Source organism: Myotis myotis, unplaced genomic scaffold (genome assembly GCF_014108235.1).
Source record: "Myotis myotis isolate mMyoMyo1 unplaced genomic scaffold, mMyoMyo1.p scaffold_m19_p_4, whole genome shotgun sequence".
Classification (NCBI taxonomy): domain Eukaryota; kingdom Metazoa; phylum Chordata; class Mammalia; order Chiroptera; family Vespertilionidae; genus Myotis; species Myotis myotis.
In genome coordinates, this window is record NW_023416346.1 from 43,126,502 (window position 1) to 43,151,359 (window position 24,858).

The 24,858-nt window shown below is 41.0% G+C and overlaps 1 protein-coding gene across 2 annotated transcripts in view; it reads left to right on the forward strand.

Moving 5' to 3' along the window:
- Positions 1-423: 423 nt before the first annotated feature.
- Positions 424-24,858, forward strand: part of KLHL13 (kelch like family member 13) — a 192,235-nt gene continuing 167,800 nt past the window's right edge. For both annotated transcript variants that reach the window (XM_036305760.1, XM_036305764.1), the window contains exon 1: positions 424-708. The gene's annotated coding sequence lies outside the window, so the exon portion shown is untranslated. The remainder of the gene's footprint in view (positions 709-24,858) is intronic.

Here is a 24,858-nt window from a genome sequence, read left to right on the forward strand (position 1 = left end):
CCCCACCGAGGGGAAGCACGCCCTATGCCAGGACCCTCCTTGACTATGAGGGACCCTGACGAGGGCTGGCAGGAGGCAAAGGCGGGCCTCCCCTTGGAGTGGTTAAGCAGGACTGCCCTCCCTGGACACTTGACAGTTTCACCTCTCCTGCCTCATGGGCACCAGAAGCCACGTGTTCTCCAACGTGAACCCCAGCTCCGGGCCTATCCTCACCACGCACAGCTACTGCGGAGGAGTTCTGCTCTGACCCTCAGCACGCTCCTAGCCCCAGCTCCCTTGCCTCCCGCGCAGGCGCCGCTAGGGCCACCCCGCCGCCATGTTGCCCCCGCCCGCGAACCCTCCCCCTCCTCCTCCCCCTCCCCTCTTCCCTCCTTAACCCAGCTCCCGCCCCCCTGCTCTCCCCACACCCCGGGTGAGGTCAGGCGGAGGCGCTGCCGCTGCAGCCACAGCAGTTCAGCTCCTATTCTGGGGAATCCTGGAACGGGGACTTTTGAAAATAACTGGAAAGGCATTCGGGTTAGGGTCCGCGCTCTCCGACTGAGCAAGGACAGGGCGAAGGGACCGAGGTGAACAGGGGGTGCGGAGGGGCGGGAGACCGGTGCCTTGTAGCTGGAGGGAGCTCCTGCTGCGCCGCGCGACTTGCTCTTTGGCCCACGGAGCGCAGCAGCCGGCGGACTGGCGGCGGGACGCTGGGACGCGGCTAACGAGGTGAGGCAGGGTCTTGAAGTAGCAGGGGCTCCTTCGGCCGCCTTCCCTCGTCCTAGACCCGGGGCGGCAAGCCGGGGAGCGGTAAGGAGTTGCGATCTGCACCAGGAGCAGACAGACAGGGATCCAGCATCGTTCTTTGCACTCCGCTCTTCTTTTTTCCTCGCGTGCCGGTGCGCGTCCTCATCCCTGTATCTTCTCATCCCTACCTCCCGGACTCGCTGCTTCGCCAGACGTCTGAATTCTTTTAGGAACCCAGAACCCAGTTTCCCTTTTCTTATTTATTATTCCTCCAAGACCTTCTTGTCCCGGCTTTGCTGTCGCTGCCCAGACAGTCTGTCCGCCTCCACCTCACTGTCTCTTGTCCTCTAACAGTTTCTGCTTTGTGCCTCCCAATCCATCCCTTCCTCCGAATCTCCTAACTTGGGAGGTTTCCCTGCTGGCTCCCGAGTTTGGAGCACTGTCCGTTTCCTTCAAGCTTTAACTCTGCTCTGAATGTCTTCATATCTGAATGTCTTGGCTTCTTTGGTTTAATCACAGTTGACGATTTTCTTGGAAGCTTAAGCTTACAGTTTACAGAAAATGATGGGAATGGTTCTCTAGTAAATATCAGCTAAGGAACTGATAAATTTCTAGGTTTCAAAAACTTAGTCCAAGAGCCACATCCACTTGTGTGTGTGTATGTTTGTATGTAATCCTAACCCATGGCTCTAAATCTGATTCTTCCCCCACTGCTGAGAAGTTATGAGAGGAGAGAGACACTTCTGATGCCTGGCTTCATTTGTCTGTCTGCAAATGGGATGTTCATAGTTTTAATGCAGACAGAGGACTCCAGTGGTGTGGGATAGTCACTCAAGTTAGCATAGTCTGGTCACTAAGCACATTGTATTGGAGCTGAGAGACTCTGGGGTTTAAAATTCTCTATGTTGAGAGGGCACCTGCTTTTTTTTTTTTTTTTTTAAGAAGCCACAGTTTCTCCCATTAGATCTCATATTTGTATAAATCCCCAAGAAGCAGCATTTAAAAACCATATATTAACAAAGGGTCTACTTTTCTGTGGAATGGAGATTAATTTGCTTAAGTTGATTGCACACAGCTCCAGTTTTTCTCTCAGCAATATCACCTTCTCCCCATGTAGTTGCCCTGTTGGCTCTCACACTGAGGTTCATTTACTTGTTTCCATGCTCTAATTGGTGTGTGAAGAAAACTGAACAGAGAGGCTGAAAGTGGAGGCAGAGATAGTGAACCAGCACATGCTGACATTTGTGGTTATGTTTTCAGAAATGGCTGTATCTAGTGCTCACATTTGAAAACTGAGAAAAATGCAATAATTAAGCAACATGCCATAATTTTACATTTAAAAATATTAGCTCCCTTAACTGCAGGTTCTTCTTAATATCTTTATACTTAACAGTGATAGAATTGTTTGCTTGGTATGTGACCAGGTGTTACCATCGACATAGTGTGCACTAATTGGCAGTAATCTCAGAAGAAACCAAGTTGTGAATGAAGATAACACCAAATTTCACTGTCCTGGTAACACTTCTTTTGGCAGTGAGATAATGAATGTAGTTTCTGTTGCAACACCAAATGATTCATTTTGAAAATAGATAAATAAGAGCCTCAAGGTTTTTAATCTGTATGTTATAAGCACACTTTGAAAAGTGTGCTGTGACTTTTTAGAGTTTCAAGGTGATGTTCTGAAAAAAGTGGTTTTTGCAAGAACAGTAAAAGCTATTGATTATCAATTTAGTTAGATGGTTTAGGGGGTGATTTTTAGTTTCTCCCATTAATTTGGTTAATTCCTCACTTCATTTTAGTTCTATTAAAAATGGTATATAGTAGGGACAGGGAATTTATACTAATAGGGCCACGCTTCAAAATCTGTACTTTTCTTGGCAACCCATTCTGAAAAGACATACAAACTTTCAAACTGTTTCAAGGAAAAGCATTTATATCTTTATTTTTCCCTTTTGTGATTATTATTGATACTAAGTCTAAGCTAAGATTGAACTGTTTATGACTGCAAGAGAAAAGGTGGGTGTGGGTACATTATAATTATTTTGCTTTGAATCTTTTTAATATATCCCAATATGTGCAGTGTTTGATAACCCACCTGGTACACCCAGAGCAGTGGTTCTCAACCTTCCTAATGCCACGACCCTTTAATACAGTTCCTCATGTTGTGGTGACCCCCAACCATAAAATTATTTTCGTTGCTACTTCATAACTGTAATTTTGCTACTGTAAACAATATGTAATTATATATGTGTTTTCCGATGGTCTTAGGCAACCCCTGTGAAAGGGTCGTTCGACCCCCAAAGGGGTCGCGACCCACACGTTGAGAACCGCTGACCTAGAGATTTTCAGACTGGATATTTCTGATGTTATTAAACAGAACTGCAGCTGGCTACTGAATTCTCTTCTTTTTTTATTTGTATTTTAAATTACTTTAATTTATGTTATTTGACTTACACTAGTGAAATGAGACAAACCAATTTTCAAATTGTTTGATTTTATTGGTGTTTAATAAATGACTACAACCTTATCAAAGCATTTTTTTCTTAAACCCATTGGTCAAAACCCATCTATTTTTATTGATGTGAAATAACACAGTAATTTGTCAGGCATCATCAGCTTTCAGAAAAGATAGAAAAAGCATGGAAAGAGGAACAGCCCTAGATAAAACATCTCAAAATTAGAAAAAGGAGGCTTTTCCAAGTTACTGACAGTCATAGCAATCAGCCTTTAAATATATCGTTCATTTATTTAGTAATTTATTTTATAAGATCTTTGGAGAACCTTATATTTGCTAAGAACCCTGTATTAGGCACAATGATATACCTTACAAGGCATGATCCTTACTCTTGTAGAGTCTCACAGTGGTTATATTCCACCAAAGGATATAGACAATAAACAAGTAAACAAAAGAAGATACTTATAGATCCAAGTAAGAATACTGAAAGAAATGAGTAGCAAAATGTGATATAGAGAACTGGAAAGGGCCTATTTAGCTATGGTGGTCAGAAAAGGCCTCTCAGTGAAGGTGACCTTTGAACAGACCTGAGAGAATGAGCCTATTTTATGAAGAGCAGAGAGAAGAATAAGAGCCAAGGCCTTGAGACAGAAAGACAAACTTCTGGTGTTTGAGGAACAGAAAGCAAGCCAGTAGGGCTGGAGCCTAGTGAACTGGGTGGGTGGGTGGAGGGATGGTTAAAGGTGTTAGAGGGCCTAGAAGGTGTCAGATAATAGATAATTCCAGGCTTGGAGATTCTGAGAAAGAATTTGGGTTTGATTCTCAGAACCATAGGAAGCCATTGAGGAATCCTTGTTAATTACTTTTCTGTGGAAGGTCACTGGCTGAAAAAATTAGTGAAAATAAATAAAAATTTGTTTTGCAGAGGATAAATAGAATATCTACCCTACTCAGTTGTTTACATTAAGACCTGAGAACAAAAAAACTTTGATATGTATGCTAAATGCTAAATATATATGTAATTCTCTATTCTGTTTAGATAAGGGGATAGGGGAACGGTGACTCTTAAGTTGAGTATGTTAAAAAGCAGTTTACTTTCCACTGTCATACAGTCACTTGTGCCCTGAGGTAAGTTGTCACCAACTTTATTAAAAAAACAGATCATTCTTCAACTTAAAAATTTGTTTTTCAAAGAATGTATTATTTTCTCACATAAATATATCTTAGAAGGCTGGGAGTTTCATTTGCATATGAAGGAATAACAGGTTTTAGAAATGGCCTCTGAGAATTTAAAAGGAGTTTGCCATTTTTTCCTTTAGCTGTTGCCTTCTCTAATATTTTCAAATTGCCATAACTTTCTTATTTAGAGATTAGGGTTACTCTATTCCTTGATGTTTAACTGTATTTAGACTTGGAACTTATTTTATTGCCCTGAGCCCTTTCTTTTTGTAAGATTTATTTTTGTTGATTTTAGAGAGAGAGGAAGGGAGAGGGATAGAGAGATAGAAACATTGGTTAAAGAGAAACATCAACCAGTTGCCTCTTGCACACCTCCCACTGGGGGTGGAGCCTGCAACCAGGCCATATGCCCTGACCAGGAATGGAACTGGTGACCTTTTGACCACTGAGCCACACTGGCTGGGCCCTGAGTCATTTCTTGACAGCAATCCAGCTTTGAGGTCTTGTTGGCCCCAACTAGGAATGCAGATAGTCATTGACATTCTGTAGGGGTAAATCCTAATATTGTAGGGTAAAAACCTGCAAAATAACCTTCAGCCACTCCTGTAGGGACTTGTTCTAACTCCTTAACCTAGCACTCAAGGACAATATATGATTTGACTCAGGCCTACTGTCCCACATGTCCTTATCCTCGATTGGTTTAAATGGATTTTGTCCAGTTTGAAACTTTTGTGTTAGCATTATTCTTGGCGTAGAGTAGGTGCATAGTAACTGCTTATTGAATAGATGCCATGCCATCATCCATTTGCAAAGCCCTCCCCTTTCCTTTCTTCACTGCAAATCCCAACAGTAGTCAAGGAACAGTTCAAATTCCAATCCTGTTACACCATCCTCTACTGACCTGATCCCTGAATGTGAATAACAGTCACACATTTGTCATGTGTATCATAATTACAGTAAGTCCTCACTTAACATCATCTATAGGTTCTACAACTTTAAGCAAAATGACAAAACCAACTTTATCATCAGCTAATTGATGTAAACATGAATTAAGTTCCTTCAGCATCTCATCAATGTTATAATGGAATGACTAACATTATTCAAGGACCTGCTATATATTAATTTGATGCCTGGGCCATTTTCCCAGTGGTCTCTGGCTCCATGAAGGCTACCTGGACCTTGTCTTGTTTGCTTATTCTTATATCCAGAGCACCTGGCTCATGGTATGCCCTCTATAAATAATTGTTAAATAATGAATAAATGCTGCCTTGTGTTGTCCCTCCTATTATTGTTTTGGATCCTTAAATTGTTTAACTTTTCACATGTTTGGTGGTGTTCTCAGGCATTTCTGAGAGAGGTGATAGAACATAGTTGTTAAGAGAACAATTCTGGAACTAGAATTCCTGGGATTCAGTTCTGGCTAGGAGACTTACTAGCTGTAGGATACTGAGTGAGTTAGTTAACCTCTCTGTAAAATAAGAATAATAGAACTTACCTCTTAGGATACTTATAAAAATTGAGTTAGTTAGGTCTACAATCTGTAGTTTTCAATTTCACAGATTCTGAAAACTTATAAAATTTTCATTTAGTAAGTTAGGAGCCAAAACTCAGTTGTGACAATATCTGACTTGAACTGACATGAAGATATTTATAGTCCTTACTAGAGGCCCGGTGCACGAAATTCATGCACGGGGGGGGGGATCTCTCAGCCCAGCCTGCCCTGCTCTCACAGCCCAGGAGCCCTCAGGGGATGTCCTACTGACAGCTTAGGCCCACTCCTCTACAGGAGGCAACTGGGCTGATCAGGGGAAGGCGCCACTCCCATCACCCTGCTGCTGCTGCCACTGCCACCTGCCACAGCTGCCGAGGTATTTTCATCAACATGAACTCCAGTCCCTTCACCATGAAAAAATGGCAACTTTCTTTAGGCATTTTCAAGATGTCTCTTTCATAGGATATGACATTTCTTTCTTTTTTTATCCTCACATGGGAGTATTATTCCCATTGATTTTTAAAGAGTGTGGAAGAGAGAGAAAAAGACAGAAACATCAATGTGAGAGGCACACTTCGATTGGTTGGCTCCTGTGTGAGCCCTGACCTGGGTCCCGGCCAGGGAGGAGCCTGCAACCTAGGTACATGCCCCTGATCAGAATCGAACCCAGCTCCCCTGCGGGTTTGTGCCTCAGCGCTGGCCCCAGCAGCCCAGTGCTGTGGCCTCAGGTCTGGGGCTGGGGCTGGTGCTGGGGGCTGGCCCCCCTGCGGGTTTGTGTCTCCGCTCCAGCCCCAGCAGCCCAGCTCCACAGCCGCAAGGCTGGGGCTGGGGGTAGGCCCCCCTGCGGATTCTCTCCGACTCTGGGGCTGGGCGCGGGGCACCCTGTCTGTTGTTCTCTCAGGCTCTGGGCCTGGGCCAGGCCCCTGCTCCTGAGCTGGTCATGACCGTATGGCATCCGGCCTAACTTGCATATTACCTCTTTATATGTATAGATTCTGCTTAATTTTAAGCTTTATTTGTTTTTTTCTATAGAATTTATAATACTAGTATGTTTGTGGGGCAGTGCCTCAGGCCCTGCTGGAGTATTACGTAATATGTATGCAGGTTATTGCCTATATGAAAGTCTGGACTTTTCTGAATTTGGAAACACACCTGGCACCAGTAAGTTGAAGCTGTTGGTAGTGATTAGGGAGGTAAATATACTATTTTATCCTTTACAATACCTTGCTCATATGGGTTACCATGTAAATACATACTAATTTATTCATGTAACAACTCTTGTTAGAGTGCTGGCCATATGAACATCCTATATAATAAAAGGGTAATATGCAAATCGACCGAACGGCAGAATGACTGGTCACTATGATGTGCACTGACCACCAGGAGGCAGACACTCAATGCAGGAGCTGCCCCCTGGTGGTCAGTGTGCTCCCACAGGGAAAGTGCCGCTCAGCCAGAAGCCCTGAGTCAGCAAGCACAGCAATGGTGGCGGGCCTCTCCTGCCCCTGCAGCAGCGCTAAGGACATCCTAAGCCTTCAGTTAGACATCCCCTGAGGGTTCCTGGCTGCGAGAGGGCACAGGCTGAGCTGAGGGACCCCCTCCCCCCGGGTGCATGAATGTTGTGCACAGAGCCTCTAATTTTATCATAGGAAAACAGATATGGCTGGGTCATGTGATTGAGATGAGCAGAGACCCAGGTCTTTCAATACTCTTTCATTTAGTACCATTAAAAGTATTTATTTTTGTTTTTCTTTGGTACTTAAACCAAGAAATGCTTTTTTAGCATGAGTCTTTTGGGGGTTGGGGTGGTAGGATTTAGTTAAAAATTTATTTAATATGATTAGACACTTATTCTTTGCAGTTGCTAAACATTTATTAAACTCCTCGTGTGTATAGAAAAAAAAAAGAGGCTTGGTTCCTGGCCTTAAGTAGTTCCAGCATGATGCATGGTTACACTGAGATGTGGGTGCCCATTACAATTCTTTATTTTCCACTGTAAGCTTGAAATCATTAATATTTAAAAAGTAAAGAGGAAAACACAGGAAACAATTGAAAACTTGCCTTAGTCTCTACTATGTGGAATTGGTTTTTAATCACCCTACCCCCAACCTCCTGCAATATTATCCCTATATGACATTCTGGCAGCCTTTCCTTTTCAACTAAACTAAGCAAAATATGGTTTCTATTTTCCCTTATCAATATTTATAAATCATAATTAGTATATTTTCTATGTCCTTTTTCTTTTGTGGTTTTGGGAATAATTATATGTCTCAAAGATTTTTCTGGAATGTCCTTGCAGTTGAAAACTAGTCTTTGAAACAATTTTACCAATACATTCAACAAGTATTTATTAAGTGCCTATTATATTCCAGGTATTGCACTGATTTAACCAAATTGAATCTCTGTCCAGTGCTCTTTCCCTCAAACTGGAGCACACTGGATGTACTGGATGAGCAGGGTGGTGACATGATAGTGTGCCCCAGAAGCTGCAACATAAAACACTTTGTGTTTTCTTGAAGCACCTCTCTTACACAAAGATTTAGGAGAATGCCTACTGGTAGCTAATTGAAAATATTTAATAATATTTATACAAATTCAGATTCAGGCATACCTCAGAGATATTCCAGGTTTGGTTCCAGACCACTGCAATAAAGTGAATATTGCAATGAAGTGAGTCATACAAATTTTTTTATTTACCCAGTGCATATAAAAGTTATGTTTACAATATACTGTAGTCTTTTAAGTGTGTAATACCATTATGTCTAAAAAATGTACATACCTTAATTAAAAATACTTTATTTCTAAAAAATGCTTGTTGGAAAAATGGCACCAATACTAGTAGACTTGCTCGATGAAATATTGCTACAAACATTCACTTTGGTAAAAAAAAAAAAAATGCAATATTTGTGAAGAGCAGTAAAGCAAAGTGCAATAAGACAACATGTGCCTATACATTATGCTGTAGAATGCAATAATATGAAAATTTGAGGTAAAACCCATTCTTCAGAAAAAGTCTCTGCTTACAAGAGCAGCAGTGGTAACTCTGGTGTGACCCTTTGAAAAGCACTGAGGCCACACTGTGCTGCCTTGAGTGTGTCACTTTAGTCAAATACTCATATATTTTCATAGCCTTAAGTTCATCGGATGACTTATCAAAAAGGTGATAGACATTAATTTTTTTCTCCCTGTGTTGCCTAATTTCTATTAGTTCAAGGGAACACTCTAGTTGCTTGTAATTATCTAAACCTTAAAATTTATTGAGCGCTAATAGAGTTCCTAATGTTTGTGGATAATAGCCAAGACAAGAGGGACTGACAAGGGACTAATAATCTGAAGAGAGCTTGTTAGAACACAATGACCATGAACTTAAAGCATCACAATTGATGGGGTCAAGGCTTTGCCCCGTTCTATACACATTTGCCTGTGTGACAGATTAAAGTTAACTTTTAGTTACTTAAAAGCTGCTTTTGTTTATAGCACATTCATTATACAAATTGCTTTGTTAATTGCTGGCCACTGAAATAAGAGTAGAGGAAAATTGTCAAGGTTTGTTTGCTTTAAAGCTGATAAAATGCTTCTAGAATTTGAGATGGTTTGTAAAAGTTCAAGCAGCACATTGAAAGAATGCATGTTACAAAGCAATGATTTCATTTTCTCCAAATGATAAAGATGAAGAGAAAGTCCAGTGACAAAAGGGGATCAAAGTAAATGGAGTAAGTAAAAACTGAATCTTTAACTGATTTTTTATTATTTATGCACCATTTTCATTGTTGCGTTTCATTCCAGACACTCTTCACAGGGCCTGACATTATTGTACTGTTATGTTACTACCCCAAACTCATAAGGATATGGGTGTATGGGCTGATTAAGAGATGGTCTTTATATTCTACTGGAGGCCCGGTGCACAAAAATTTGTGCAGTCGGGGGGGGGGGCGGGGGGGGATCCACAGCCCGGCCTGTGCCCTCTCGCAGTCTGGAACCCCTCGGGAGATAACGACCTGCTGGTTTAGGCCTGCTCCCGGGTGGCAGAGGGCAGGCCCAATCCCTAGGTGCCGCCCCGGGTTGGGCTCAGAGCAGGGCCGATTGGGGAGTTGGGGCGCCGCCCCTATCATGCACAGAGCAGGGTGGATCAGGAGGTTGTGATGCCACCCTCAGTCACGCTCAGGGTAGGGCCGATGGGGGGTTGGGGCACCGCGCCCTGTCACACTCAAGGCAGAGTCAATGGGGAGGTTGCGGCACCACCCCGTCACGCACAGAGCAGGGCCAATCAGGGGGTTGGGGCGCTGCCCCCTGTCATGCACAGAGCAGGGCCAATCGGGGTTGGGGTGATGCACCCTGTCACTCAGAGAGCAGGGCCCATCAGGGGGGTTGGGGCTCCGTACCCTGTCAGGCACAGAGCAGGGTCAATCAGGGGGTTGGGGTGCTGCCCCCTGTCACGCACAGAGCAGGGTCCATCAGGGGGTTGGGGAGCTCCCCCCCCCTTCACGCACAGAGCAGGGCGGATCAGGGGGTTCGGGCGCCGCCCTCTATCACCCACAGAGCAGGGCCCATTAGGGGGTTGGGGCGCCACCACTCTCACACTCAGGGCAGGGCCGATGGGGAGGTTATGGCTCTACCCCGTCACACACAGAGCAGGGCCCGTGGGGAGGGGGTTTGGGGCGCCGCACCCTGTCACACACAGAGCTGCAGGGCAATCAGGGGGTTGAGGAGCTCCCCCCTATCAGGCACAGAGCAGGGCTGATCAGGGGGTTGGGGCGCCTTCCCCTGTCAGGAACAGAGCAGGGTGGATAGGGAGGTTGTGGCCCCGCCCCCTGTCACACACAGAGCTGCAGGGCGATCAGGGGGTTTGGGCGCTGCCCCCTGTCACACTGATCCCAGTGCCAGGAGGCCTCTCAGCTCCGCTGATCCTGGTGCTGGGAGGCCTCGCGGCTCCACTGATCCCGGTGCTGGGAGGCATATTACCCTTTTACTATATAGGATAGAGGCCTGGTGCATGGGTGGGGGCCAGCTGGTTTGCCCTGAAGGGTGTCCTGGATCAGGGTGGGGGTCCCCACTGGGGTGCCTGGCCAGCCTGGGTGAGGGGATGATGGCTGTTTGCAGCTGGTCACACACCCTTCAGGGTGGAATCCCCACTGGGGTGCATGGCCAGCCTGGGTGGGGGGATGATGGCTGTTTGCAGCTGGTCACACACCCTTCAGGGTGGGGGTCCCCACCGGGGTGCCTGGCCAGTCTGGTGAGGGGCTGAGGGCTGTTTTCAGGCTGGCGGGTGACTGAAGCTCCCAACTGCTCCTTTTTGTCTTTTTTTTTATTTATTCTGGGCCAGCTTTAGCTCTGGCTCCAGCTCTGAGGCCTCTGCTACTGAAAGCAGGTATCTGGTTTGTTTGGGTTCTATAATCGAAACAATGTATAACTCCAGCTCTAGGACCCCGGGGGGCTGAAAGCAGGTTTATGGGGTTTTGTTTAGCTTCTACATTTGTAACAATGTTTCAAACTGCAAGCTCAGAGGTCGGCAAGGCAGGCGGGGAAGGTTGGTTTCCTCCATCGCTGAAGCAAGCAAGCCTCATGTTAGTTTCAAGCTGCCTGGCTGCCGGCCCCATCTTGGCTGGCAGTTAATTTGCATATCTCACTGATTAGCCAATGGGAAGGGTAGTGGACGCATGCTAATTACCATATTTCTCTTTTATTAGATAGGACTAGAGGCCCGGTGCACAAAAATTTGTGCACTCGCGGGGAAGGGGGGTGTCCCTCAGCCCGGCCTGTGCCCTGTCGCAGTCTTGGACCCCTTGGGAGATAACAACCTGCTGGCTTAGGCCTGCTCCTGGGTGGCAGAGGGCAGGCCCAATCCCTAGGTGCAGCCCCTGGTCGGGCTCAGAGCAGGGCCGATTGGGGAGTTGGGGCGCCGCCCCCTGTCATGCACAGAGCAGGGCGGATTGGGAGGTTGTGATGCCACCCTCAGTCACACTCAGGGTAGGGCCGATTGGGGGTTGGGGCTCCGTACCCTGTCATGCACAGAGCAGGGCCCATCAGGGGGGTTGGGGCTCCTTCCCCTGTCACACTCAAGGCAGGGTCGATGGGGAGGTTGCGGCGCCACCCCCTGTCATGCACAGACCAGGGCCGATCAGGAGGTTGGGGCGCTGCCCGCTGTCTCGCAAAGATCAGGGCCGATCAGGGGGGTTGGGGCTCCGTACCCTGTCACGCACAGAGCAGGGTCAATCAGGGGGTTGGGGAGCTCCCCCCTGTCATGCACAGAGCAGGGCCAATCAGGGGGTTGAGGTGCTCCCCCCTGTCACTCACAGAGTAGGGCCGATAGGGCAGTTGGGGCACCGCCCCGTCACACTCAGGGCAGGGCGGATCAGGGGGTTGGGGTGCCGCCCTCTATCACCCACAGAGCAGGGCCGATCAGGGGGGTTGGGGCGCCGCCACTTTCACACTCAGGGCAGGGCCGATGGGGAGGTTATGGCTCTATCCCGTCACACACAGAGCGGGGCCCGTGGGGGTGGGGGGTTGTGGCGCCGCACCCTGTCACACACAGAGCAGGGCAATCAGGGGGTTGAGGCACCGCACCCTGTCACACACAGAGTTGCAGGGTGATCGGGGGGTTGGGGTGCTCCCCCCTATCAGGCACAGAGCAGGGCTGATCAGGGGGTTGGGGTGCCTTCCCCTGTCAGGAACAGAGCAGGGTGGATAGGGAGGTTGTGGCCCCGCCCCCTGTCACACACAGAGCCACAGGACGATCAGGGCGTTTGGGCGCTGCCCCCTGTCACGCTGATCCCGGTTCCGGGAGGCCTCGCAGCTCCGCTGATCCCGGGGCTGGGAGGCATATTACCCTTTTACTATATAGGATAGAGGCCTGGTGCATGCGTGGGGCTGGCTGGTTTGCCCTGAAGGGTGTCCTGGATCAGGGTGGGGGTCCCCACTGGGGTGCCTGGCCAGCCTGGGTGAGGGGATGATGGCTGTTTGCAGCTGGTCACACACCCTTCAGGGTGGGGGCCCCCACTGGGGTGCCTGGCCAGTCTGGGTGAGGGCCTGAGGGCTGTTTTCAGGCCGACTGAAGCTCCCTACTGCTCCTTTTTTTCTTTTTCTTTTTCATTCTGGGCCAGCTTTAGCTCTGGCTCCAGCTCTGAGGCCTCTGCTGCCGAAAGAAGGTATCTGGTTTGTTTAGGTTCTATAATCGAAACAATGTATAACTCCAGCTCTGAGTTCCCGGGCTTGCTGAAAGCAGGGTTTCATTTAGCTTCTATATTTGTTACAGTGTTTCTTAAACTGCAAGCTCAGAGGCCAGCAAGGCAGGCGGGGAACGTTGGAGTCCTCCGTCACTGAAGCAAGCAAGCCTCATGTTAGTTTCAAGCTGCCTGGCTGCCGGCCCCATCTTGGCTGGCAGTTAATTTGCATATCTCGCTGATTAGCCAATGGGAAGGGTAGCGGTCCTACACCAATTACCATGTTTCTCTTTTATTAGATAGGATGTGTGAAGTGCTTTTATAGTCTATTCAGTAAAAGGGGATAAGAGAGTTGTCGAGTTTTGCTTCTTGCTTCCACTTTATAAAAATAGCTATACATTTCTAAAGAACAATTTAACAAAATTTTCTGTTTCAGTTTTGCAGATTTCTTAGTGGCAAGGCAGTAAAATTTAATGGCTAGTCCTTGGATCCTTGAATCATAGTCTTGGGTTCAAATTTCTCTTTGCCTCTTGTTGGCACTGTGATTTTTGGCAACTGTTTTCACTTCTCTGAACCTTGTTTGCCTCCTCTGCAAACAATCTCATCTGATGATTTTAAGGATTAAATGAAGTAATGCTTATAAAGTGCTAAGCACAGTCCAACCTACATGGTATAATTATTCTTATTATTGACTCTATGAGTATAGATTTATGATTTAATTAGTTAAAACTTGGGACACACAATAGGAGTTTATTTGTGAACCAGAAGTGAGGGGAAATGTATCTCTTTTTTTTATATTACCTAAATCCCAGCTAGAATGCTATTCAACATTTTTATTTTTTTTATTTTTCAATCACGGTTTACATCCAGTACTATTCTGTTTCATATGTACAGCATAGAGGTTAGACAGTCATGTACTTTACAGAGCTATCCCTCCAATATTTCAAATACCATCTGATCCCATACATAGTCATCATGATATTATTGACTATATGGAGTGCTATATTTTGAACATGAATCTCTTAAATGGTGAGTAGACTGTTTAGAAGTAATACTAGTTTACTGACAGACAATAAAGTTTATTGTAAATGCTTGGCTTATTACTTATTCAAAGTGGCATGTCATTGAATACAAGGAAAGCATCAATTTTAATATGATTGGTGAGTATATATTTAAATATGATATTATTTAAGTTAATTGGATTAAAATTTGAATGTTCATTTTTGAATGGAAAGGGGGAATGCAGGAAAATATACACAAACAACAATTTTGCCTTTTAAACATGAAAACTTTTGGTGTTCTGATAATGAAAGAGGTCATACATTTTCCTGATTTATCTTCGTTCTAGACTTCAAGTCCCCAAAGAAGGAAATATTGAGACATTTATAATAGTTCAGCCACTGAGAAGAGAGATAATATTTGAATAATTTCTTCTATAGATTTTGAATTAAGATTATGTTAAGGTTTTATTATAGTTACAGTTACTCTAGGAACAAATCTAGTAATATCTTTGGGATGATGACAGTTCAGTAGCAGTTTTGATAAGTGAATGGATAAGTCTACTAGGTTTTTGAGAGCAGCTTCAGTGTTGGAGGGCTCATCTCACCTTTTGAGTTGGAAGCACATGAAGATAGCTGTTTATGCTCTCTCATATTCCAATGTTCTCCTTTGATTCCATTGTCAGACAAATGATGGGACAGATGTTCTTTGGGTAGCCAGCTTGTTTATGGAATGCTGTAGGTTCACAGAAGGAAAAGACCAGGAAACACATTGCTCAGATAGTGTATATCCACAGCGTTTTGTGATGATTATTATGATAATATACATTCAAGTACTTGAAAAGTCTAGGTCACCACAGTAATTAGATATGTTATTAGCAGCATTACCTGTGTTTATAGTCATTATTATCAGCATCACATATGAACATGAAAAGACAATGTTCAAAAGTAGTTTTAGGAAAATTAGACTTACTCTACCCTCAGGTCATGAGCTCAAATGTTAAGAATAATGCCCTCTTTATAGAGCAACTTTCTTTTGAAGCCTGGTTAATTATACTTATTTTATTTACTTCAGTGGAGAATGAACAGTGAGTTTAAGTGAATTGCAGAAGGTCACATTGTCTGAGGTGGATCTAGGAGCAAAATTTAGAGCCCTTGGTTTCTTATCCATTGCTTTTGCACTAATGACATAAAAGGTACTTTACCAGAAAGGATTCTTTCATAGCTCTAGTCTTTCAATTGGGGTGAAATGAAACTTCAGCAGTGGAGATACCAATCATTGTTACATCTGTATACCTCGCATAACTAGGTATTTGTCAAAATGAATTTTGGGTTTATAAAAGAATTTTCTAAGCACTTTTGGCATCATGTTGGTGTGGTTATCATTTAATACATTCATGAGCAAACATGTATTGAGTAATTACAGCAGTCTGTTAGGAGGGAGGAAATATACCAGTGCCCTGAAATAGCCTACAATCTAGCAAGGGCAACAGAGAACAGAAAACAATTTGATATCAGCCAATGCTAATACTAATACTAATACTAATACTAATACTAATACTAATACTAATACTAATACTAATATTAATACTAATACTAATCAGTAATTAATAAATTATTATAACACCCTCCTTGAGTCTGACACATTTTAAGTGCTTTATATGCATTAACACATTAAAATGACATAGCAATGGTATGAGGTAGGGACTATAATTACCCTCATTTTACAGGTGAGAAACAGGGGCATAGAAGTTAGATAACTTCCCCATGGTTGCACAACTGATAATTGAAAGAGCTAGCATTAAAATCCATGTTATCTAGTTCTAGGGTCTGTGATTTTTAACTATAACACCTTCTTTTATTCTGTCTTCGACAGGGGACATTATATAAGAGAGCATGATAGCTAAACAAGGCATTAGAAAACATTCTGGAGAAATACAGAGGAATGATCTGAGTAGGGTGTTAAAGTTAGCAAGATGTCCATTATATCTCAAAAAAAAAAATTGACAAATCTTTCAAGGTTGGATCAAATGGAGAATCCTTTATATTGACAGCCAATCAGAGGTCTGTTTTTCTGCATAATATTTGACTCATTTGATGAGTTTTTTAAAAAATGTAATAGCTTAATTGAGCTATAATTCACCTACCATACAATCACCCATTGAAAGTGTGCAATTCAGTAGTTTCTAGTATATTCACAGTTGCGCAATCATTACCACAATCAACTTTAGAACACTTTCATCACCACAAGATGAGAAATATGTGTTTTGTGACAAATGTGTCCATGAAGGAAAGGAACCAGTATGCCTGTCGGTACCATTGCTTTCCTTTCATAATGTTCATACATCCCTGCTCTTTGTAACTCAGATCTTATGCTATTTTTTTGCAGTCTAGCTCCAAATTGTTGTATAACATCTTTATCTTTTATTTCATTTTGTTCTGTTCAGTGACTAATATTTCAAAGAATTATATATTTATCTGAGTTTGAATTCTCAATCCAAATTGATTATATAAATTTGATCATTCTGTTTTTATCTCAAACATGTTGATATTAGCACTACATAACTAAGCCAGATTTGTATTTTAAAACAAAACTGCTAACCCCGCTTGTGTGAATGGCTACCTACTTGTCTACACATGCTTCTGGTGTGGGCCAGAGCCAGAGATGCCTGAGAGTTTGCGTACACATTGACATTTAAAAATATTTCTAAAGGTTATTCCTGATATAGATTATTAGTGGATAGATAATTGTGATAAAAGCAACACTTTTTTGGCCTGAGGTATAGCATTGGGATATTATGTTATGGAAAATGTCTTATAAAATGTATTCTATTATATTGTGCATAGATACTGTGAAATAGAATTTTTTGAAAAAAAACCTGTGAAGATTTTTCAGCCACTTAGATTTCACCAAAATACAATCAATGGTCATAGTCATGATTATGTTTCTGTCTTGTGGAACTTACCAAACCAAATGTCTGTGAGTTGATTTGTGAGGAAGCAGGCTTTTCCCAGTTCATCATTACAGTAATTATATTCAGTGATATCTTTCAGGTGAAAGAATGGCTTTTTACTTTTTATTATTAAAAATAATCTTTGGACATAATTGGATGTCTTGAGGAATACAGGTGTGTGTTTTTTTAATGAGTTAGTTTTGGATTGGTTACTTGCTACTTCTGATTTTACTTATTTTTTTTTCAGAGTGGAATTGAAATGCTATTTTATACTTCCTCAGTATTTGTCTATGCTTATTATATCCTTGAGTTGAGTTTCTATTCAGGGGCCAAAGTAGTTTCATTTGAAATTAAAGTGGCTTGATTCATGCAAAATGATTTGCTTAAGTGTATTTTTAATTTGCTTACACGGATTCTCTGCTCATCATGTGTGGCAATGGTGTGGTTATCTCACATTTAGTGTGTAGGATCAAACCAAGTAAGATGGCACTGCTGTCACTGGAAGAAGACTGAGTGTACCTTTATATAATTAGGTGGAAGCACATCTTTATCATGGAGATCAATAGTTCACATCATCTGGAGTCAGGGAATCAGGCTGTGGAGTTAAAAAAAAAAGGATGTTTGATTTAGGAATTTGGGGGGCCATATTATGAAACTGCTTTTTTCCTTGCCAATTTTGTTTACTAAGCTGCTATCATACTAGACTACATGGAAAGGGGTTAGAAATGTGCTCATTTAAGGCAAGCCAAATTGGCCTGGTTTAATAGGGCCATTCTGAATGAGGAAGTATCACACCATTTAGAAAAGAGGATCTAGAGTAATGTGAATATTGAGTTTTCTGTGACTTGAGATATCATCTATTGATTTTAAAAATAAACCCGTTACAATATACCTATAACTATTACTTCACAGTAGCTCAATAGTTTGATTTTCTGCTTAAGTTAGTGCCAAAAATGGTTAAGAGTCTATAAGTGACTCTGCATGTGAGTTAGGTCCATCTAACCTTTTTAAAGATGAATCTGCTTTATTGGCAGATAAAGGAGACTCACTGGGTTTAATTAGCCTTACTGTGTAGGCCTGCACTATTTCTGTGATGAGAGGGAATGATGTAGTTCATGTAAATTCATTAAAGAAAAATTAGCAAGCATGTTCTGACCCAAGTGCTGGGGATGCAGTGATGAACATGTGAAAGTCCTACCTTCATTCCCAGGAGCAGTCACAGTATTCTTCTTGCTCTCTTTATTTTTTCTAAAGAGCTGTGCAAATGCCTTATAAGGCTTATTGTGTCTCGCTTAGAGTTATCTTTAGTTGGAGTCAATTGTACCTATAAGGAAGAAGAGGAAAGGTTGTCTCTAGCGCCATCAAGATGAAGTGCTATCCTTAGTTATGAACCCTCTTTTTTCTTTGTGTGCTCCAAGACCCTTCTTGTTTGTTACTTGTATCCCTTTCCAGTGACTTAAATGGAGATTATAAGGTAAGAATTATGACCATGTTCTCTTATGCTCACACTTTTTTTTATACTGGCTATTCTCCCTGAAATGCTGACTGCTTCTTGTCCTTCAGGATTTAGTTTAGTTGTGACCTGTCTTGGGAACCTTTTATTGAGCTTCCTCTACTTCACAGCTACTGCTAGGTGTTTCTTCCATATATTTCTATAGTATCATTTGTGCCTCTCTTTAGCAATCTTTATTATAAGTAGTTCTTTTACTTCTCTGTCTCTCCCATTGGATTGTGAGTTCCTTGAGGGCAAGGGAGTTTGCCTCTGTGTTGTCTGACATCTAATTAATATTTGCCAAATGAGAAAATGAATGAAAGAAAGAAAGAATGAATATTTAACTTATTAATTATGCCTGCTTGATGACACTGGCAGCTGTTTGACACCTGGAGATTGAAATACAGGCAGTATTTTCCACTAGCCAGGGCTGTGTAATTTTATAAGTATTGATAAATTTAGGTGGACAGAAATATTTATCAAATAACTATAATATACAATACAATATGTAATACAAAATACAGTAGGATGTGCAAGAAATAGATGTGTCAAATTTTAGAGCCAGAAGGAACCCTAAGGATCATTTAATGCAACACTTCCAATTTAAAAATGATATAGCCTGGACGGTGTGGCTTAGTGGTTGAGCATTGACCTATGAACCAGGCAGTTACGGTTTGATTTCCGGTCAGGGCACATGCCAGGATTGTGGCTTCGATCCCCAGTGTGGGGCATGCAGGAAGTAGACCATCGATGATTCTCTATCATCACTGATGTTTCTATTTCTCTCACTTCTTTCCTTTCTGAAATTAATAAAAATATATTTAAAAAACCCAACAACTTTGTTTAAAAAAGAGATATAATCTGGTGCAGAGGGAGAAGTTACATTACTTGCTCAAGGCCTCTGTCTTTAAGGAGCTTGCAGTATCATTGATAGATGATATGTGCAGACATTAAAAAGATGATTGAGAAGAAAGGGCCAAAGGAGTAGAAACAGCTGGACTAATCAATATAGTTTCATCCAAGGACTCAAGATTTTAGGTGAGTATGGTGGTGATATGAGAAGAGATTCTTGGAGTAGAGAATATATAAATAAAAGTGAAAAGATAAGGATATATAGTAACTTTTGGGATCTGTTCAGTTGACTGGTGTTTAGCAGTAAGAGAGAAAGCAGAAAGCTGTAGCCAGAAATGGAGGGGCTTGAACACCAGGCTGCAGAGGGAAACCATTGACAGCTTTTGAGTAAGCAAGTGATATAATTAAAATGATTTGTTCAAGTCATAGGTGAACTGGGTTGAAGGCCAAATGGGTCATGAAGCTGGCTCATTGTCTAGTGTGCCAATTAAGAAATATGAACTTAATGGATTCTAAAGTTTTTGTGCAAAGGCAAAAACACGATATATACCACGTATTCCCATGATAATTAACATAACAACATCAGTGTTATTTAATGGGAAAAGTAAACCTAAGCAGCAAGCTTATAATATTAGTAATATGCAAGTATTAGTCATGACAGACTGTAGATAATTGTATGAAATCTCACGTTACACCAATAAACTGTAAAAATTCCTGAAGTAACTGAGAACATGGTAGCAGCTGCACCATCAGGCCTTGGTATTTTGCCATTCATTCAGCAAATATAAAGTGGGATGAACCCTCCCAATACATTTGGGAGCCATTTTGTTTGAAAATTGTTTTGTAGGAAACTAAAATGTAAGACAGTATTTTGGTAAAGAAAAATGGGCAAAGAGAATAATACACAGAGATCTACACTATATTAAACTTCATATGAAAATGAAAAACACAGGGAAAGAACCTTTACCTTATTTGCCTCTGAGAAAATTCTGACTATCTATAATAATAAAAGCATAATATGTTAATTAGACTGGACATCCTTCCCAATGACCTTCTGGGTGAAGCCGTGGCTGCGAGGGCCGAGCCCCTTGCACAAATTTCGTGCGTTGGGCCTCTAGTGTATAGATAAACAGAAAAGTTTACACGTGGAGCAAGATTTGTTATTTCAGTAGCACAATAGTCACCCCTTATCCATGTGGAATAAGTTCTGAGACCCTCAATGGATGCCTAAAATCGCAGATAGTACCGAACCGTTTATATAACTATGTTTTTTTTCCTATACATACATAGGTAAGGCAAAGTTTAAGTCACAAATTGGGCACAGTAAGAGATTAACAACAATAACAAATAATAAAATAGACGAATTATAACAACATACTATAATAAAAGTTACTCAATTGTGATTTCTTTCTCAAAATATCTTATCGTAGTGTGCTTACCTTTTGACTTATAGGAAGCACTTCTTTTTAGCATATCTACTATTGCCAGCATCACTCTTCTTGTGCTTTGAAACCATTATTAAGTAAACTAAGAGTTACTTGACCACAAGCACTGTAATACTGGGACAGTCAATCTGATAATTAAGAGGGCTACTAAGTGACTAACAAAACAGGTAGTATATGCAGCATGGAGCTGCTGGACAAAGGGATGATTTCTGTTCTAGGCTGGATTGAGAGTGCTTGCGCAGGAAGCAGATGGCGTGAGGCAATGTGAGATTTCATTGCACTATTCAGAGCAGAGCACAATTTAAAACTTACGAATTGTTTAATTCTGGAATTTTACATTTAATATTTTTGGACCATGGTTGACTGCACATAATTGAAACCTCAGAAAGCAAAACTGTGGATAAGGGGGTGGTACTGTGTATCTCATTTGCATAGTTAGGAAGTAGTTTATTTCTTTAAGGGCAATAAATGTATGGATATGGAAGGAACCCATGTATGGCTCTCAGACTTTTAAAACTCTCTAAGTTTACAGCTTTAGAAACAATATTGAATACAGTTTTTATTCTTTTCATTTTTTTTCTCTTAACATTAGGGAAATTTCCAATTAAATGAAGGTTTATTTAAGTTATGTTGATTTGAGGCTGGCATATTTATAAACCTGCTCTAAAAGGATTTTTTTCAGATGATATACAATGAAGTGTCTAAATACCTATTTTGTAATGTATTTGTATTTCAACATAATTTAAAGTTTTTATTGGCTTTTGAAAATTAAAAACATTTTAACAAATCAAACATATAATTTTGTGATTCTTTTTTTTCCTAGTCTGTTAGAAAATCTGGTAAACTTTAGTTCATAATATTCTTTATATGCCTGTATGACAATATCAAAATCTGGAACAACCAGTTTTTGGCATCATATACCATTATAAGGTTTATTGTCATAATACTGTAGGGAAGTCTTGCTATTGAGTATGCCTTTAAGACATAAAATCAGTTCTCATGATTTCCTATCTCTGATCTATTGAAAACATTTGTTTGTTCTAGTTCCTAATCTTATTGAAATCCTAACTGAAATAATTTGCACTGTAGGATTTAATAGGAATCATTGAATAGAAATCAGCACATATTTTATCTATCCATTACATAAAATACTACTTAAACATTGTGGACATAAAGTTATAGTGTAGTCATGGTTAAGGGTGAGGAATGTAAGCCTAACTTAAAATCAGACTTAGCTGCTTGCTGCTTGTGTGTTAATAAGCACATTACTTTTTTTCCATCAAGTCACAGTTTCCTCATCTTAAATGGAGACCTTTGTAATTAAATAAAATAGTGTATCATGTATTTAGACAGTACCGGAATATTGAAAGAATCAGTGAATGTCAGCTATTATTCTTGATACAAATAGTGTAGTTTGATTTTCAAATTAACTTTGGCAGTTAGGCTCACATTTATTTTTTTTCAGGTGTTGTTACCTACGGTAAATGTCTACAGAAGAAGAAATATCAGAAGAATGAGGTGTGACAACATCAGTAACTTAATCATTATCAAATAATATGGGGTATTTTTAGCAGGAAAATTGCGTGTTGTCAATATTTTGGACAAATAATTAAAGAAAATTATTATTATGCTAAATGAAATAAGTCAATCAGAGAAAGACAAATACCATATGACCTCACTTATATGTGGACTCTAACAAACAAAATAAACTGTGGAACAATATAGAAACAGGCATGGATACATAGAATAGACTGACAGCTGTCAGAGGGGAGGATGGTTGGGGGCTGGATGAAAGGAAATGAAGGGATTAAGCAAAAAAATATATACATATATATACATATCACATAGACACAGACAACAGTGTGGTGTTAGCCAGAGGGACAAGGAAAAGTGGGTGGGGAGTAGGTGGAGGTGGGCAAAAGTGGGGAAAATGGGAATGGAAAGTGACTTTGCTTGGGGCAATAGGTCCAAGTGTACACATGATGTTTTGTTGAGTTGTACACTTGAAATTTGTATGGTTTTGTGAACCAGTGTTAACCCAATAAATACAATTTAAAAAAAGAAGAAAATGACCACAGACTATGAGTGACTTTGCCTTTAACTCCTATTAGAATTTGCTTTAAATTTCCTCAGTATTAGTTAGGGAATGACCTGTTTTTGATTAGACCTTTAATAAGCTGTATTTTGAAATAATTACAGATTCACATGACCTGCAAAGATAGTACAGAGAGTAGTACTCTTCACTCAGTTTTCCTCAATATAACCATAGTATATTATCAAAGCCCAGAAGTTGACATTGTTACAATGTTTTTGTATCATTCTACACCATTTTATTGTAATATAGATTTTTGTAACCACATCTATAATCAAGATATAGAACTATTTCATCGCCACAAAAATAACCTAGAGAACATGGGATAAGGAAGAAACAACCTATTATATATACACCCATATTTTTCTTACCATCTTGTTTTTTACTTCCTGGTATTCCAAGATTTCTTCTTTTATCATTTCCTTTCAGTTTCCAGAACTTCCTTTATCCATTCTTTTAGAGTAGGTCTGTTGGTGATAAATTCTTTGTTTTCCCTCATTTGAGAATGTCTTGGTATCCTCTTCATTTCTGAAGGATATTTTCACTGGGTATAAGATTCTGAGTTGACATTTCCTTTCTTTCACCACTTGAAAAATCTTGTGTGCCTCTTACTTATGGCGTCCATCATTTCTGGTGAAAAAAAAAAATCTGTTGTCCTGTGAATTATTTTCATTTATATGTAAAGTGTCATTACTGTCTGTTGACTTGAACATTTTTTTGGTCAAATTTTATGATAATGCATCTTCAAGTAGATTTCTCTGGCTTTATTCCATGTGGGATTTACACAGCTTTTTGAATCTGTAGGTATATTTCTTTTGCCAAATTTGGGAAGTTTTCAGCCTTTATTTCTTTAATAACTTTTTTATCCCCACCCTCTTTTTCTTTTCTTCTGGGACTCTGATGACACAAATGTTAGATGGTTTGTTATATCCACTCAAATCACAGATGCTCTGTTTCTTTGTTGGTTTTTTGTCTTTTTCTATCTTGTTCAGGTTGGGTAATTATATTTTTCTGTCTTGCTATTCACTAATTCTCTTCTTTGTCCATTCTGCTGTGGAGTCTATATTATGACTGAATATTTTATTTCAGTTACTGCATTTTTCAGTTTTAAAAGTTCCATTTGGTTCTTCTATCTTTTACTTCCTTATTAAACTTTCTATTTCTTTGCTGAGATTGTCTCTTTTCATTTGTTTCAAGCATGCTGATAATTGGTCATTGAAACATTTCTATGATGGCTGCTTTAAACCTTTGTCAGATACTTTTTCCCCCTCTAGCTTTTTTGTAAGAATACAGTATATAATATATATTTCATACACAATATATGTTAAACAACTTTAATAGTAAGGATTCCAGTCAACAGTAGGCTATTGAGTTTTGGAGAAGTCAAAAGTTGCACATGGTTTTCTTTCTTTTTTAAAATTTTATTTTATTGTTTAAAGTATTACAGATAGTAGTACATATGTCTCCTTTTTTTCCCCCCACATTGACCTTCCCCCGGCCTCCCCCACCCCCCAGCACATTCCCTCACCCAACTTCCCCAGTGTCTTGTGTCCATTGGTTATGCTTATATGCATGCGTACAAGTCCTTCGGTTGATTTCTTACTCCCCTACCCCCTCCTCCCCGTCAACACTCCCCAGCCTTCCCACTGTAATTTGACAGTCTGTTCCATGCTTCTCTGTGTCAGATACTTTTAACATCTCTGTCATCTCGGTGTTGATATCTATTGATTCTTTTATCACAAGCTTGAGATTGTTCTAATTGCTGGTATGGCAAATGATTTTTTGGATAGAGGCCTAAACATTTTTGTTATTACGTTACAAGATTCTGGATCTTATTGAAACTTTCTGTTTTAGCTTGTTTCTTCTGCAATCACTTTGCCAAGTGAAGGGAGGACATTGCCAGCTTCTTCACTTGACCTACTTTGACACTTAAGGTGTCGATGTATGAGGGTACAAGTACTGGTTCCTCAGTAGGCCTTCAGTTATCCCTCTGACTGGAAGGGATAGGAGTGC